Consider the following 15976-nt stretch of genomic DNA (forward strand, 5'->3'; position numbering starts at 1 on the left):
AGAGTAATCTCAACCCCTTGTCTATTTCATGGGATGATTTGTAAGGAGTAGAGAACATCTGCAAGGACTCGGCTCAACTCTAGTGTTTTAAGGACACGAGAATCACAGCTTGGGCTGTCAGGTGAAATCAGAGCCAAAAATACAAAGAAATTTGATTATTTGGGTTTGATTTATTATATAATTCACTGTTCTCCCGTTGTTCATCGAGTTGCTCGAGTGGGCCCAGTAATGTCTCCAGTGTGAGATTTGTTACTGTGTTTGGCTTATGGAATACACCATGGGTAGCTTGCCAGGCTTTGTTGTGCGGGCAAGATACTCTCGGTTGCTTGCCGAGATCTCAAGAGGGGCGGAGGCATTGAACCCGGATCAGCCGGACCAGCCTTGCGCAAGGCAAACGCCCCACTGCTGTGCTATCGCTCCAGCCCTATACACTTAATTTCAACTACTTCTGTATTTAATGGGAAGATTCGCAAGGGTTAGAGAAAATATGTAAGAAAAACAGACCTGACTCTTCTCTAGGTATCTATGGCTGTGAGAAAAATAACAAATATTACAAAATGGTTTGGTTTTGTTATCAATGCAAATGTATTAAATATTCTTATGCCATTCTTGTAACTATGAGAAACTCCTTTCCTTTCACATAACAACTATGGGAGGTCAGGAATCCTGGTGTCTTTGTTTCTAGTCATCACACACTACTGTCTGAAAGCTATTTTATGCCCCAGAGAGTGTCTGGGTAAGGAGACCCTCCTGGTCCCTTACTTACCTTAGGTTGGCACTGGACTCCTTTGGTGCTGTCCTTCCTGAAACATTTGTCTACACAGTCAGAAAAGAGGAAGCCTTGGATGAAGTCCTCAATGATCTCCTCGGTGGCACTCTATAAAACACGCCAGTCACCACCCAGGAAGGTTAGTAAGTGCTTCCCATGGACAGAGCACCTACCAATGATGTTCTCAAGTTCAGCTACTTAGAGCGCATCTTAGGGATACCTATCGAGACAGTATATCTTAGAGTTCAGGATGGATGTCTGCTCTGTGATTTTCTACCCCACTCATCACTTTCGCATTTCTGCCATCTTGGACTTTGGTTGTAATCATAACAGACACACATGGCCATCCTTTATTACAGAATACTTCTTGAATTGGGCAAACCCTTCAACAAGTTCCTTCACCATCTTGTCAACTCTCTATACTTTCTATTTCTGACGTACACTCACACACACAGAAGGAAATGTGTGTAGGATTCCTTAGGTGGCCCCATCGATAAATGCTGACCAGTACTGGCCTGCCCTGGGTTTCCCACATTTACCTTTGGATCCATTCTGCCACTTGTCCCATGGCACTGGACATGTTGGCCGTTCAATTGTCTATTTGGATTGTGTGATCTGTCATCACTCTGGGCTCTCCTCTGCCCTGAATCTCTAACTTTGGGAAAACAACATGCAAACATATTTCTCTCAGCTCCTGGAAGCCAAGTGAGCAGACAGAATGTTGTTTCCTGTGTCCATGGTGCTAAATGAGTTGAACCAATCACGATAAGTGAGGGAGCTAAAGATACTATTACCTCATCACCTTCCTTTTCTCAGACCTATCCAGTGAGCTTTGAAGGATCTGGCTTCCTCTTCCATGCTAACTACTTCACTGTAACACACACACCCACCCACCCCCCACAGACACACACACATACACAACTTCACGAAATACCCAGAAAATTTAGCTAGTTTTATTTACTTATTTAAAGAGACAAAAATACTGTTACCTTGTTTCTCTGGTTGGTGACTTAAAAAAAATCATTGAACTCTTCAGATATTTCTCAATCTCCCAATCTGTGCACTTGAGTAATAAGTTTCAAACCTACACCATAAAATATCATAACAATTTTTTAAAAAATATCTAAAGATGCTTGTTGAATATATTTTTCAAAGAAAAGAAAATATGTTTTTCTGTAACTAATTTTAAATATAAAAGAGAGGGAAAAGTTCTACTTACTTACCTTTTATCCCTGTCACTTATGTTAAACCCAGGACCTACCTCTCATTGTGCTAGAGTGTATGGTGTTACCAGTAGATCAACCTGTACCTGCCGGGGGGTGGGGGGAGGAATGCTTCAGCAGCCTGATGGTGCCTTTAGGCTTCCTGACACCCCAAAATTGTCACTGTGCCTTTCGCCAGACCTGAACAACCTGGAACCTAGTTTACGAAGAAATAAAATAGCCAAACATTAGGTATGTGGGAACCGCACGCACAAATCACTTCCAGCTAAGCTATACAAGCTTATTTATTGGCTAAATTTCAGCCAGAAATAAATCTCAAAAGAGATCAAAAGCCGCAGTTAATCTAGGACCTGTGCATGGTTGAACAGACCTGGGTAAATCGGAGGAGGTTGGGTTACATGGTCCTGCCCAAGCACAGCCCCTGGCAGCGACTTGCTTCTGCAATCCAAAAACACCAGCATACCCCCGGCCTGACTCCATGGTATCAGTAAGAACCTCACTAAGATACGGGTAGGGCATTCGCCTTACACGCGGCCAACATGGCCAACCCAAGTTTGATTCCTCCGCCCCTCTCGGAGAGACCGGCAAGCTACCGAGAGTATTCGATATGCCAGACACAGTAACAACAAAGTCTCCAATGGAGACGTTACTGGGCCCACTCGAGCACTAAGATACAATCTGCTGAAAATTTGGGTAGGTGGGTTTTGTGACTGAAATATCCAGACATTTTTGGGGTCTGCATGGGCTACCTCCCCACGCCTTCCTGTACTCCTGGGAGCCTTGCCAGTCATATCCAGACCCCAAAGCAGCCACCCAGTTGAAAAGCCTCTCCAGTCCCGATAAATATATGGAATGCCCTGACAAACACCATGACCACTTAGTACCTGTATTACAAACTATAATACACAAAAGGAAAAGGAGAAATAGCAGGAAAGAAAGTGGCTCCATTGAGAGTGACTTGGAGTGGGCGGGAAGGGGTGTTCGGGGATGGTGGTAGGGAAACAGGGGACATTAGTGGTAGAAGATGTACACTAGTGGAAGAATGGGTGCTGGATCATTGTATGACAAAAACCCAATTACCATCAATTTGTAATGGTCTATCTCTCAGATATTCAATTAAACAATTTTAAAAATTTTTAAAAAAATTACTGTGGAGTTCATGCCCAATTCAATCAGCTTAATCTATGGCTGAGTAAATACGAGTGCTCCTACATTAAATTTTTAAAAAATATTTAATTCCTGCCATTAATGCTCAGGAGACCATATGAATGCTGAAGATCAAACCTAGGTCGGCCAAAGTGCAAGAACAGTGTACTATCCAGTCGAAATGACATCTGCACTTCTATGTTTGTTGTTGCACTATTCACAATAGCCAAAATCTGGAAAAAGCCCGAGTGTCCAAGAACAGATGACTGGTTAAAGAAACTTTGGTACATCTACACAATGGAGTACTAATCAGCTGATAGAAAAGATGAAGTCATAAAATGTACATACAAGTGGTACTGCATGGAAAGTATCATGCTAAGTGAAATGAGTCAGAAAGAGAGGGACAGACATAGAAATATTGCATTCATCTGGGGAATATGCAGTAACAAATTGGGAGGCTAACTCCCAAGAAGAGCCGATATAAGTACCAGAAGGTTCACTCTATGGCTTGGAGGCCAGCCGTACAGGCTGAAGCAGAAGGCAGCTCAGATAGAGAGGGGAGCAACAAGTGAAGGGTGTTGAGAGGACTCCCCGAGGATGTGAGATGCATGCTGAAAATAGACTATAGACTGAACACGATAGCCACTCAATGCCTCTTTTGCAAACCACAGCATCCTAAAGGAGAGAGAGAGAGAGAACAAAAGGGAATGCCCTGCCACAGGGGTGGGGTGGGATGGGGGGGTGGGGGGTTGGAGGGATGCTGGGACCATTGGAGGTGAGGAATGGGCACCGGTGAAGGGATGGGTAGTCAATCATTTTATAACTGAAACCCAAACACAAAAATTTGTAAGTCTACAACTGTACTTCATGGTGTTTCACTAATAATTTTTTTTAAAAATCAGCTTTTATATTAAAATATATTAGCACAAAATTTTCTTTCTCAAAAACTAAAACTTTCTCAAACTTATGGCAGAATAAAAGAAAAGTGTAATATCACACCATTCCCCCAAATATTTCTTGATATACATCAATAATAAATCCCCAAAATTTACTCACTGATCTAACTATTTAATTTTATTACTTTTTTTTGCTTTTTTGGAAGGGTGGTCACACCCAGCAATGCTCAGGCGTTACTCCAGGCTCTGCACTCAGGAATTTGGCCATGCGTGGGGACCCTATGGGATGCGGGAATCGAACCCAGGTCAGTCACGTGCAAGGAAAACGCCCTAACCACTGTAGTATCACTCTGACCCCTACTTTTATCTCTTTTTAAAAGACAGAATAGTTTGTTACTAAATAGTTTCTACATAAATACTCCTCTCATATTAAGCCTTACATTACATATTTAATTTTCCTGCATTTCAACACTGGAACTATTCTTCAGTACTACTATATAATCTGTTATTCTTCCATTCTTCAGTGGTAGTGACACCATAATTTCTGAAATCAAGTTATCTTAATTCTCTAAAGTTAACTAAGCCACTTCAGGAAAAAATTTTGAATTTAGGAGTGAGGCCAGCTTAGGAACAAAAAGAATATTTCTGAGGATTTATAGGAGGAATATGTAAGTTTAAACAAATATTCTTTTAGTTTTATATTGATGCATCACATGCACACAAGCAAAATCTCCATGACTTGGAGGCCAGCCACACATGCTAGGGGAAAAGGCAGCTCAGATAGAGAAGGGAGCACCAAATAAAGGGTGTTAGGAGGATCCTCCCAGGATGGGAGAAGCATGGTGAAAGTAGACTATAGACCAAACATGATTGCCACTCAATGCCTCTTTTGCAAACCACAACACCCAAAAGGAGAAAGAGAACAAAGGGAAATGCCCTGCCACGGAGGCAGGGTGGGTAGGGGGAGATGGGGGGTGGGAGGGATACTGGGATCTGTGGTGGTGGGAAATGGGCACTGGTGGAGGGATGGGTATTTGATCATTGTGTAATTGAAACCCAAGCACAAAATTTGTAAGTCTACAACAGTACCTCATGGTGTCTCACTAATAAAAATTTTAAAATAAATAAATAAATACAATTAAAAAAAATAAACCTTGATCTCCTAAACAATCTTGAAAGAAAAAACACATGCGTGTGGAATAGATTTACTATGTTAACAATTGCCTTCTGGTTAGTTCTTTCTCCAAGAAAGGCCCCTTTATGACCTCTAGGTATTAAAGCTAGAAAAGAAGAAAAAACTAAAGATATGTCTCACAATGGCCACTGGGTATGTTAAAGCACAGAATGTTACTGGCAGTTATTTCTTAGTGGTGTAATTAGAGCTACTCAAACGATAGCACAGCGGGTAGGGCGTTCGCCTTACAAGCGGCCAACATGGTCGACCCGAGTTCGATTCCTCCACCCCTCTCGGAGAGCCCGGCAAGCTACCGAGAGTATTCGATATGCCAGACACAGTAACAACAAAGTCTCCAATGGAGACGTTACTGGGCCCGCTCGAGCAAATCGATGATCAACGGGAGGTCCTTTACTTTACTTTACTTACAAACCTTAACAAGGAATTTTCCCAAAGTGGTAAACGTGGACAAGTTCATATACCAAGACTCCAGGGGAAAACAGAGAAACAATAAAAGAAATGTCTCAAGCTGTAATATCACTTTCTGCCAGCCAACATTTTTTTCCTTTCATTTTAAGTGGAAAAAGAGAAGCATCTTTTTCTTTCCGTATTATTCTTGCACCCCACTGTAGAAAGCAATAACTTAATAGGAGCCTAGAGAGTTCAAGTAATATTGAAATAACATTTGGGTTGAAGAAAAGTTCTTCAAAAATGCAGCTATCAAAATGTAGGAAATCATAATGCGGAGGGATAGAAGTTATGGTTAATGTTTAGGTTTGCTTATTAACAATTAAGGGAAAAATAACCACGAAAGTCTAAGGTATAATCTCATCAAATACTAAAAGAAAAATGCTAATTTTGTGGAAATTTCCAAATATACAAAATTTGTTTACATATCCTGTGAAAATGATTAGATCAATTTTTTAACATTTCAATGGGTAAAAAATGTTAACCAAAACTAGCGAAGCCATACTCTAAAGTAAAGTAAACAATGAGCAATATTCCAAAGAACCACAAATACAGAGTTTGAGACATCTTTTTCATATCATGTTCTGGCACTTTTTGGGAATATAAAAGCATATTTTAGACATAGTCTTTATATAAAAAATACTAAGACTTCTGTGGTCTTTTTTTATATTATCCTGTCTGGACAAAATAGTTTTTTCTTTCTATCACAGTATCATGAACTATAACTTTATACTTCTAAAACTTGGCATAAGCAGTCTACAAATCCTAAAGGAAGGTCAATGTGATGATTTTTAAAAACATATATTCATTTTATGAAGACCTATTGAACTAGCATATTCAGTTAAAAACAAAAATATTTATTTTCCTTCTAGAAATGTTTAAAAACTATTTTCCAATTAGCCCCAAGAGTCTGTCCTATGCTAACAAAATAAAGTTAAATTACCTTTTTGTTGTTCTTTTCCTATCCCCAGCTTCACAAAGCTCTTTTATGGATTGCTTTCCTATAAGAATTCTACACTGGCAACTGCATTTTCTTTAGAGCAACAAATATTTACCAGCAATCAAAGCTGCTTGACCCTGGACTTATGTTAAATGGATGTTGGTGAGTTTCAAAAGATCCAAACATGGGGATCAGAGAGATGGTATAGAGGTTAAGGCAAGTGCCGTAGACCAATCCCAGTCTGATCCCCTATATGACTTATTGGTCCCGGTGCACCCCTAGAAATGATCCCTGAACAGAGTCAGGCTTTAAGGGCGGCCTTAACTGCATTTGCAGGTGTTCCCATGGTTCAAACCATATTTGAACCCCATCAAATATAGTGTGATAATAATGAAAAATGGGTATTAAGAGTCTTATGATGTGTCCAGAAAGGAGCCTGGACCATGGCGGCGACTGGGTAGTGGAGGTAGTAGAGCACAGCCGATGAGGGATTTATCTGCCTCCAGGGGGTGGGTTTTCTGTGTGTGATCCCTGGGTCCTTGGAGTTTGATGGTAGCAGGCAGAGGATCAACTTGGCCATGAGCATTGATTCATTCACATGCCTAACAACCCGAATCAGACAATTACACTTGAATAGATGTGGTTCACCGCTGGCAGTTTCTATCTTCATTGTCTACACACCAACATCCAATTGCAATGAAGAAGAAACTGAGTTCTACATGGAGCTGGAGAAGTGCCAAACACAGTAACGAGAAGTCTATATAAAATTGAGAAAAAAGTTTACTTATTTACTTTTTATCCTAGTACCTTGTGTTAAACCCTGGACCTACCTCACATTTGTGCTAGAGTGTATGGTGTTACCAGTAATTCAACCTATTCCTGCGGCGGGGGGAGGAGGGGGTGAATGCATTATCAGCCTGTTGGTGCCTTTAGGTTTTGAGGCCCCAAAATTATCATTGTGCCTTTCGCCAGACCCCAGCATCCTGGGACCTAGTTTACAAAGAAATAAAATGCCAAACATTTAGGTATATAGGAGTCACACCCACAAATCACTTCCAGCTAAGCTATACAAGCTCATTTATTGGCTTAATTTCAGACATAAATTAATCTCGAAAGAGATGAAAAGCCGCCATTTATCTCGGACCTGTGCATGGTTGAACAGACCGGGGTAAATCGGAGGAGGTTGGGTTACATTGTAACGCCCAAGCACAGCCCCTGGCAGCCACTTGCTTCCACAATCCAAAATCACTGGCATACCCCCGGCCTGACTCCACGGTCTCAGTAAGAACCTCACCAAGAAAAAAATCCTTCCAGAGGCCATTGGGCTGTCAGGTTTGGGCCCACAGTGACAAGACACGTGGGGCATCACGGGATGTGGGTGAAGCCAACCCTTTCCTCCCCACCCCAACGAGAACCAGTGTCGCCTACCACCCATGAATGGCCTCTTGTGCTCCTGATCAAGCTGCTTAATGGTCATGATCCCAGAGATTCAGAGACAAATCTCGAAACCCAGCAGCTTTTGGCAGAAAAGCTTTTGGCGTCTGGACTCTGCAGTAGGTAACTGTCGGTGGGCCACCCAAGAGGGGAAAGGGTGCTATCCCTCTGCCTGCTCCTCCTTGGCAGTTCGGTAGCCACCATCCTCCAGAGGCCACTGGACAGTCTGGTTTGGGCCTGCAGTGATGAGACATGCGGGGCCTCACGGGATGGTGGTGGAGCGGGCCCTTTCCTCCCCACCCCAACGAGACCCTGAGTCACTGGCCACGAACGGCTTCTCTGGCTCCTGATCAAGCTGCTTAACAGCCATGATCCCAGAGACTCAGGAACAAATCTCGGAAATCAGCAGGTTTTGGCAGAAATCCCTCCAGATTTAATTGTTAAAATTTTGGAATTCCAAAAACAAATTATCTACTGTTGCCTTTTCAGTACATCTGAGTGTTGGGGTGAAATTCCAAATAATAATGGTGGGTCTGGTGTCAAAATATTGAATGTAATCAAAGTAGAGAGAGAGAGTAATATGGAAATCATCTGCCCCACAGGTAGGGGGAGGGTATGAAATGGAAGGTATACTGGAGTTTTGGGTGATGTAAAATGGCACTGGTGAAGGAACGGGTGTTTCATTGTACGACCAAGACTTAAACCCAAAAGCTTTATAACTGCTCTCACAGTAATTCAATAAATAAAATTATAAAAAAGGGGAAAAAAAGTAAGGTGGAGTTCATGCCCATTTCAATCAGCCTTTTCAATGGCTAAATAAACAATACTCCTAGAAAATACTCCTAGCCCGGCAAGCTACCGAGAGTATTCGATATGCCAGACACAGTAACAACAAAGTCTCCAATGGAGACGTTACTGGGCCCGCTCAAGCAAATTGACGATCAACGGGAGGGCCTTTACCTTTACCTTTACCTTACCTAGAAAAAAAATAAGAATATGAAATGCTGTCTATCAGGGAACTAAAACTGTTCGATGTGGATAAAAAAATTCTTTTACTGGTACTCCCTTGCAAAACAATTTATCAGGGCTTTAGTCACTGCTGAACTTTTTATTATCAGATTTTCTTTGTAGGAGTACTGCTATTTATTCAGCCACTGATTAGCTGATTGAATTGTGCATGAACTCCACCTTACATTTTTTTAAATTTTTATAATTTTATTTATTGAATCACCGTGAGAGCAGTTACAAAGCTTTTGGGTCTAAGTCTCGGTCATACAATGAAACACCCGTACCTTCACCAGTGCCCATTCTCCACCACCAAAACCCCCAGTATACCCCCATCCCACACCCTCCCCCTGCCTGTGGGGCAGATGATTTCCACATTACTCTCTCTACTTTGATCACATCCAATATTTCGACATCAGACCCACCATTATTATTTGAGATTTTACCCCAACACTCAGATCTGCTGAAAAGGCAACATAGACAATTTGTGTCCTATTGCTGGTTATGAATAACATATGATGTCACGTGGCTGCAGTAGGGCCATGTGGTTTTGAAATTCCAAAGTTTTAACACTTAAATCTGGAGGGATTTCTGCCAAAAGTCACTGGGTTTAGAGATCTTCTCCTGAGTCTCTGGGATCATGGCCATTGAGCAGCTTGATGAAGAGCCAGAGAGGCCGTTTGTGGGCAATGACTTGGGGTCTTGTTGGGGTGGGGAGGACAGGCCCGGCTTCCCTCCCCCATCCCGTGAGGCCCAACAAGTTTTGTTACTGTGGGCCCAAGCCTGACTGTCCAATGGCCTCTGGAGGATAACAGCCACCAAGTCGCCAAGAGGGAGCAGGCGGAGGGACAGCACCCATTCCCCCCTGGGGTGTCCTGGCGACAGTAACCTACTGCGGGGTCCGAGCACATTTCTGCCAAAAACCGCTGGGTTTTGAGATTTGTTTCTGAGTCTCTGAGATCAAGGCCGTTAAGCAGCTTGATCAGGAGTCAGAGAGGCCGTTCGTGGGCGATGACTTGGGGTCTTGTTTGGGTGGGGAGGACAGGCTCGCCCCCCCCCATCCTGTGAGGCGCAACAAGTTTCATCACTGCGGGCCCAAGCCTGACTGTCCAATGGCCTCTGGAGGATGATGGCCACCAAGCCGCCAAGAGGGAGCAGGTGGAGGGACAACACCCTTTCCTCCTTGAGGTGGCCCAGCGACAGTAATGTATTGTGGGGTCCGGACGCATTTCTGCCAAAAGCCACTTGTTTTGAGATTTGTTTCTGAGTCTCTGGGAAAATGGTCATTAAGCAGCTTGATCAGGAGCCAGAGAGGCCATTTGTGGGCGATGACTTGGGGTCTCATTGGGGTGGGGAGGACAAGCCCGGCTCCACCCCATCCCGTGAGGCTCTGTGTGTCTCGTCACTGGGGGCCCAAATGTGACTATCCAGTGGCCTCTGAAGGATGGCAGCCACTGGGTTGCCAGGGGGAACAGGCCAAGGCACGAAACCTATTCCCACTTGGGTTGGTCCAGCACTGGTAGCCTACTGCAGGGACCGGACACATTTCTACCTAAAGCCGCTGGATTCCAAGATTTGTTTCTGAGTCTCTGGGATCATGGCAATTAACTAGTTCAATCAGGAACCAAAGAGGCCTTGTCTCCAATTATATAGCTGAGCCGGAGGTGGTTTGTGGGTGTGTTTCCCACATACCTAACTTTTGGCCGTTTACTTTCTTGGTAAACTTTGCACCAAGTTTTTGGGGTCTGGCCAAAGGCATAGCAGCAATTGTTGGGTATCTGGAAGTCTGAAGGCGCCATGAGGCTGCTGGTGCACTCGCCTCACAGGTACAGATTGAGCTGCTAGCAGCACCATACCCCCCTCAGATGTTTTTGATGACTTAAAAAGGTAGGTAAACCAGACAGTTTTTAGAATAATTTTCCTTTTTTTTTGTTTTTGTTTTTCTGGCTTTTGGCCCAATCTCAGCTGTTCTCAGGACTCACACCTGATGTTATGCTCAGGGATCACTCCTCACAGTGCTCAGGGAACCACATATGGTTTTGAAGATCAAACCCTGTTCAATTGTATTAAAGGGAAGGCATTTTTCCTACTATACTCTCTGGCCCCAGTAAAGCTAAGTTAAATACGTCAAATAACTTTTTTAAACTTTATTTTGATAACATTTTCAAGTTCTTCCCCAAGGCCAGAATTCGGTCATGTTTTTTCACTAGGAATTACTAGACGGGAAAAATTTTATATTCAGTGCGGACCTAGTAAGTTAGAACATCAAGGATAACGCTCATCTGAATTTATTTACAAATAGGCTTCAGTTATCATTTTTCCAAATTGAATGTATTAATATGGTATTACTTAGTGTAGTTATGCTTATGCTTAATTTTTCAATTTCAACATTTATTATACGTTGGGAACAACAAAAAAATGTAGTAGATAATCATTACAAAGTATTTGTGTTAACATTGTATTATGGCCTTGGTTTTCAAGAATCGTTTTCCTATCTATAGCACAGTGGTAGGGCGTTTGCCTTGAGCGCAGTCAGCCTTGCCAAGCCAGGTTCGATTCCTTCACCCCTCTTAGAGAGCCCAGCAAGCTACCGAGTATATCTCCCATATTCAATATTCCAAACACAGTAACAACAAGTCTCAAAATGAAGAAGTTACTGGGCCCACTTGAGCAAATCTATGAACAACAGGAGGACAGTTTATTTTGACAGCTTAATAAAAATGTTTCACAGATATGCTTTTTATGTTTTTTTGGGCTGGAGCAATAGCAGAGCAGGTAGAGCATATGCCTTGCACACGGCTGACGGAGCCAACCCGAGTTCAATTCCTCCGCCCATCTCAGAGGGCCCAGCAAGCTCCCAAGAGTATCTCAGCCACACAGCAAAACCTGGAAAGTTCCCTGTGATGTATTTGGTATGCCAAACACAGTAACAACAAGTTTCACAATGTCACTGGGCCCGGTCGAACAAATGTGAACAGGAGGACAGTGCTACAGTGCTACTGCTATTGTATGTAAAATATGTTTGCTTGATTTATGTGATAGGTAATTGTAATCATTTTTCTCTTTTAGTTTTGAATCTTGGTTTGATATCACGAGTTTATCTGAAACTGCCGAAGATATTATTGCAAAAGAAAGAGAACAGAATGTACTACATATGTTGCACCAGGTTTTGACCTTTTTTCATTTGCTTTACAACATAAAGGGTTATGGGCTATCTATCTATCTATCTATCTATCTATCTATCTATCTGTACATATATATATACTATAAAAAGGGCTAGAGTGATAACACAGAGGGTAGGGCATTTGCCTTGCACGTGGCTGACCCAGGTTCAATTCCTCCGTCCCTCTCAGATAGCCCCGCAAACTCCCGAGAGTATCCCGCCCACACATCAGAGCCTGGCAAGCTCCTGTAGCATATTTGATATGCCAAAAACAGTAACAACAAGTCTCACATGGAGGCGTTATTGATTTGCTCGAGCAAATCGATGAACAACAGTAGGACAGTGCTGCAGTGCTACTATAAAAAAGGACCTTAGAGATAACCCATTCGATTCTTTCTAGCTGATGTTGAAGAATTATCTAGCCCTCTCTCCCGTCCACTCCCCCCACCATTATATCTCTGTCTTTTCCCTATTTGCAGAGGTTGCATGGCTTTTAGCAGAAATCAAGTGCTTTTTAAACTTTTTTCCTTTTTTTATTTTTTTGAGATTCTGTGGTTTACAATACCATTAACAATGGTTTCTCATCAAATAATGCTAACAACTCCAAGGTTTGTCCTTTTAATGTACTGTTTTTGTTTTTGGTCTTAACATCCCTCTACTTCTATCATGTACCCTTTGCCTCACTGTCTTGGCAAACTCACTTCTTTTGGCCAGTCTCAGGGTTTGAAGCTACCAATCATTTGTTATTCTCCTTTCATACTTCTTTATGTTCCACACATGAGAGAGATTATTCTGTGTTTGTCTCTCTTCCCTCTAGTTCCATTCATTAACTGGCAAATTGCATGATTTCATCTTTTCTTTATTATTTTCTTTTTTCTTTGTTTTTGGTGAGATACAACAATCTTCACACAGTTTTTTCTAAGAAAACTTTATTGGATGGTTTTTAATGCACTATTCGTACCAAGCAACACAAAATGAATTACTTAGGTCCTGCTTTGGGGGCAGGCTTGGGTGGGAAGTTGTTGGGAACATTCAAAGTATTGGTGGTAAGAACGTGTAATGGTGGTGGGATTGGTGGTGGGATATTGAATGTAATAGATTATTGTGAACAACTTTATAAAAAAATATAATTAAATTTAAGAAAAGAACGAGGGACTAGAGAAATAGTACAGCAAATAAGGTGCTTGCCTTGCACATGGTCAACTTGGGTTTAATTCCTGGCACTCCATATGGTCCTTGAGCACAACCAGAGTGATCCCTGTACACAGAGCTAAAATGATCCCTGGGCACCACTAGGGTGTAGCCACAAAATAAAAACAAACAAGAATTATCTATGAGCACAGGAAAAGAATGTGAACTCAGCTTTTGGGGAATGGAGAGTCTATCGATGTATTATACCCATCTCTTTCTCTAAGAATCCTGTTTCCTTATTCGTTCTCATTTTAATTGATCAATCCATGATGAGAGTGTGGTCATAAAATACTCTACTACTACTGTATTGCTGTAAATAGTTTCTTTATGCCTGCTAGTAATTGCTGCATGTATTCTGATTATCCTTTGTTTAATGCATATATTTAAAGAGGTTTTTTTAGTGTATACATTCTTTGATTGATGTGTAATGTCCATCTCTTCTTTTATTGCCATTTTAGATGGAAGTCTGTTTAATCTGATATGGCTATTCCTACCTTTTCTCAGCCTTTTATTGTCTGTATGATTGGTTTTTTAGCTGCTTTTTGCTTTAAGCCTGACTTTATCATGATAGTTCAAGTCATGATAGATAGTTAAAGTGAGTCTCTTTTAAGAAACAGAAACTTGGATTCTGTTTTCTGATCCATTCAGTCATTCTGTTGGGGCTGTAATATAACCCAGGTAGAGAGGGTGAGGGCACTAGATGATGCTAAAATGTTATTTATGTAGTTAGGAAAATAGATCAATGGGCTAGAGTATATGTTTCATATAAAATAATCCTAGGTTCAAATACTGTTTAGAGTGAACCCCTCATCACAAAGCTGTGAGTGGTTTCTTTGTAGCATTGGGTGAGACTCCTCCCATCAAATAAATAAATAAATGTATTCCTATTGATGCAAATTCTGACTCAGTCTCTATAGAAAGCAGTATAGAGACTTCATAAAAGCTAGACTAGAGCTTTCAGTCTAACCCAGTGATTCCACTTTTTTTGTATGTAAATTTCCAAGTACAAAAACATTAATTTGAAAAAGATTTTTACACACTAATGTTAATTTTAGTTCTCAGTGCTATAGCTAAGACCTGGATGATACCAAAATGTCCAATGACAGATGAATGGAAGAAGTTGTGGCATATACATATAGTGGAGTAGTAAGCATCTCTAAGGAAAAGTGGAATCATACACTTTGCTGCAATGTGGCCATAACTTGAGTATATTATGTCTAGTAAAATAAGCCATACATTGAAGCATAAATTTGAGATAATTTTACTCACTTGGAATCACTTGTCACTCCATTGTTCATCGATTTGCTCAAGAGGGCGCCAGTAACATCTCCATTTGACCCAGTCTCATGTTATTGCAGCCCACTGGCGTCTGCTCACTCCAGGAAAATGAAGACCATCAAATGCTTGTTCAGGTTCTTGATGAAAAAGTCTAACCATCTCATAGGTCGGAGGACAGTTGTTCTTTTAACAACCCATGGAATCTAGTCAGTAATGGCTCTAGTCCAGTGGACATCTCTAAATCACATTACGTATCCAGCCCATCTGATTTTTGACACCTTGGCAAACGAGGCAGCATTCCTGATCTTTGATCATTAATAGAGGTCAGAACTCCGGATTCCTTCTCTCACCTGAGTGAAGTGTGATACTCCAAGCATAGCTCATTAGATTCCTCTTTGGGAGACCCGAATAGTGTTCTCATGCTGTTTCCCTAGGGCCCAGGTCTCTGAGGCACATGTTAATGAAGGAAGAACGGTGGAATCGAAGAGATGTGCCCAGAGCAGGAGGTTATTTATCCTCTTATCTATTTCTTCGAGGCTCTTGAAGGTGTTCCATGCTGCTCTCTTCCTCCTGTGAAACTCAGGTGTCAGGTCATTTGTCATGTTGAGTTCTTCACCTAGGTACATATAACTGCTGCATTCTAAGATGGCTGTTCCGTTGAGCGCGATTGAGGCATCAGGAACAAGTTTGTTTCTTTTTTTTTTTTTGTAGGAGTACTGCTATTTATTCAGCCACTGATTAGCTGATTGAATTGGGCATGAACTCCACCTTAATTTTTTTTTTATTTATTTTTCTTTTTATATTTATTTATTGAATCACGGGTTCCGGGGCCGAGACCTCCAAGCCTACTCGGATTGGAGTCGAGCATCTTCCATCCAGATCCTCCAAATTCCAGCAGGCGGGGGTCACACCCACCACCTGGCCCCCTGGCGCCGTGTAATTCCATCAGCGGCCAAGACTCAGAGACTACAAAATGCAGATCCCGGAACATTTTATCAAAACTTTTTTTATGACATCTTATTATCTCATTCCTACTTTGGACAAACTTGCAGGCTATCGAATGTAGCCTGCCCACAGGGCAGAGTCTGGCAAACTCCCCGTGGCGTACCAAATATGCCAAATACCAGTAACAATGATGGGTCTCATTCTCCTAAATGGCCGTGAATATAATCTCAGGGCTAGGATGAAAGAGACGTTACTGGGGCCTGCTCGAGGCAATCGACGATTAACAGGATGATGAAATGATGAAATGAAATGATTGAATCACTGTGGGAAAAGTTACTAAGCTT

The sequence above is a fragment of the Sorex fumeus genome, unplaced genomic scaffold (assembly GCF_029834395.1).
Source record: "Sorex fumeus unplaced genomic scaffold, SorFum_2.1 ptg000043l, whole genome shotgun sequence".
Taxonomy (NCBI): Eukaryota; Metazoa; Chordata; class Mammalia; order Eulipotyphla; family Soricidae; genus Sorex; species Sorex fumeus.